This window comes from Solea solea, chromosome 13 (assembly GCF_958295425.1).
Source record: "Solea solea chromosome 13, fSolSol10.1, whole genome shotgun sequence".
Lineage (NCBI taxonomy): Eukaryota > Metazoa > Chordata > Actinopteri > Pleuronectiformes > Soleidae > Solea > Solea solea.
In genome coordinates, this window is record NC_081146.1 from 12,551,467 (window position 1) to 12,554,859 (window position 3,393).

Consider the following 3,393-nt stretch of genomic DNA (forward strand, 5'->3'; position numbering starts at 1 on the left):
TTTTCTGCCCAGTTCAACTCCCCGATCGTTGCCTGAGTCGGTGGGAAAGTGTTTACGTTTTGCACGTCATACTGTGCTCAGTGCGCAGATTTATCCAGTTTGTTGTTCTCTATGATGAGATATCTGTCTATATCTATCATTTCACCAAGAAAGTGCTTTACATGTATGTGTGTCAGCTAAAAGTGAACGTTATTTTCCCAATTTCTGAGTACAAGATTATACTGTCTTTAGTACAAGAGTGTAGATTAGATTTCCATTCATATAATCTTCATATAAACATTTTAATGGAAACTGGAAACTAATGATTCTGTTATGTACAGCAACTGTTTTAGTTCTTTAGTTTAGTTTTTCCAATATTTATCGTCACATTACATTGAATGACATTGTCTAAAGAATAACGGATCATACTGAATATAGTTATAGGTGTGAAAAGGCCCAAATAAAATGAAGCTTTATTGAAAATCACTGTTTTCTGGTGAGCTGATCATAATGAACAAACATCAGATCATCCAAATACAGTCTTTCAAAGCAGGAAATCACAGGCAAGGTAGGGTCACTGAACACGTATGACCTGGTGTTTTTGTGGCAATGGACTCATCGCTCACTGTGTGAGCAGCACAAGAAGATTGTAGTCAGAATGTGAAAACAGAAGCGATAATACGGTTACACTGTACCTCGTACATCTGCGTCACACACAGAAGGCTCTATCGAAAATGACCACAGAAGGGAAATACATTTCAGCTGTGCAGAGGAGGAAACAGCAAATGGTGCTTTGTTATCACTTGTTTTTTTTATATAACAAGATAATACTAAACTTGGTCTTAAACTCCCAAGTACGGCGGCTTCTCCAAAGAGTTGTTGCCGTGGTACCAAAACTTTACGCGTGTGTCACGTTTGTATCAACTGCAAGTGATGACAGGAACACAAATGTGGAGCTCAGTGATTTACAAAACCTGCGAACGTTGTTTTCTCATTCTTATCACCGGTGAGCCCATTAAATGACAGCAGAGATTAAAGGAGCTGCCTATCTACAAAATAAAAAATAAAAGTGTGTCTCCCTCTCTCCGCCCCCCTCCCCCCCCGTCACGCTTCACTGTACTATCCATTAAAGGCAAATAAAAGCCCCAAATGTCTTTAAAATGAATAAATAACTAAATGTTAGGGGAGATTTTCTCACAGAAGATCCAAATGACCTGTGGAGAAACTAAAAGCTTATCTCTGTGCTTGGAGGTCAACAGGTTTCCTCTTCATGCTTGATGACATCTTAAAATGTGACAACAAACTCGGAACGGTGCAGGAATCGGACCAACTTTCACACAAAGATGAATAGATGAAGCTTAATATAATAGTAAATTAATTCCAAGAGTGTATCATTTGACCAGGTGAAATATTAACACAGAAAATAAGTGGTTTTTTTATGATTATTGTTGTTTTACGTCAGAAAATGTGTAACTATTGTTAAAAACACACTATAGTAATTGGTTTATTGATCTGCTGAATGGCAAAGCCACTCTGAAACTGAATGAGAAAAAGAAAAAAAGATGGAATATGACTCAAGCAAGCAAGTGATCAGGCACTGAAAACAGATTTTCAAGGTTTTAAAAAGATTACCTTGAAATGTGTATTTTTATTTGTTACCGTAACTCACTGAGACGCGTTCGTAATTCAGTTCACACTCATGCCCTTGTAAACGGACTCGAATCAACGAGGCTTAGCAGAGCTGTGTTTAAGTCACTACAACAATGTTCGCCAGGGTCTGGCTGGGTGTGCAGTGGACAGAACCAGAAACAAGCAGTGGATAGTTGATGGAACCAAGTGGAATGGTTTGCTTTGGTGCAGCATTTTTTTGTGTGTGTTTCCATTAGGAATCAGCCACGGAGAGTCACCAAATAAATATCCCATGGAAGTCACCCAAGCGCCTGCAGTCTAAGCTCATACAAAGCTTGACGTCTTGTTGAGACGAACAGCGCAGGAAATAAAGAGCTGCTGGACGGCCTCCATTGTTGTCGCGTTCGACGCTCAACGAATAACCATGGCATGTTGACGGCTTTGTAGTGCTCCAGGCTCAGATGATTGCAGGGCTAATTGTGCTACTTTACCTGCAGGCCACGAAGTGTTGGGACTTCCCAGACTTAGAGGATGATGGACAGTGTCCACAGCACAAATCCACTGACTCTGTTGTGACTATCGGTGTTTCTCCTCCAGGTTTTTCCAGCCTCCTCACTGGGGGGGGGTGTGGATGAGACTGAGGCTGTAGAGGATGAAGTCCATGTCAGGTGTGAACACACCTTTAGACTGGAGAGTCTGCCTCAACGATTATTTTCCAGCGATTCTACCTACTGCAGCTTTAATGGTGAGTGAATTGATAATTTGCTGTTTTGTACATTGTACATCTAAAGAGCAACATTAGCTTTTATTGAAATCAAATAACTGCTCCAGCCTTTAAAAAAAAAAAAAAGAAATAAAAAAAAAAAGTCTTTGAATTAATCAGTCTACATGCAGTGGGAGATTTCTTCACATTAACTTCTGTCACGTGTACGCTTTTGAAGCCTGTTACTGTCACGCATCCTGCCCTGTCATGAAAGGGAAATGTTTGGCTATGTTATATTCTATCTTCCTCTGATGGTTAGCGTACACAGTTTGACTGTTAAGCTGATCATGAAAGTAGATTAAAATCTCCACGGAGTGCAGTGTAATGTGGCATTTCCATGAACCCTGTGCAGGTAGTGCTGGTGTTCCACAGTTGTCAGCTGGTATCATGCAGAGGTCCGATTGAAATCCAGCTCTGACGATCAAATTATTTTGTAATGACATGATTCTCCTGTGGTGTTTTAAACTACACACGCCACCCCATCTCCCGTCGGTACTGTTTTCATGACAGCAGGCCATTTCTGTGGGACACATCCACAAAAACACATCGCATGATTCCTAACCCTAACCATAACCAGTTAATGGCTAACCTTAACCGTAACCACAATTTAAATCTTAGCCCTTATCTATCCAGTTCTTCATAAATGAGGTTCTGCCTCATTAGGATCAGGTTTTGGTCCCCATGAGGACTAATGGTCCGGACAAGGTCAGTGTTTATACCAGAGATTGCAGTGAATGAAAGTGATTTGCTTACTGATTGTAATTATACAGTGTGATATTTAGCGGGTCAGCAAATCCAAGAACAATGCCCAACTGTAACTGTTAATGGAAGCCTATGGCTAAGTGGAAAGGGAACTTGGCTTGTAACCGGAAGGTCGCCAGTTCAAGTCCCCATCAGGTCAAAAGGGCTGGGGTACCCCTGAGCAAGGTACCCAACCCCCATTGCTCCCCGGGTGCTACTCAGTGTGGCAGCCCACTGCTTCTAATTCTTGGATGGGTCAAATGCAGAGAAATAATTTCCCT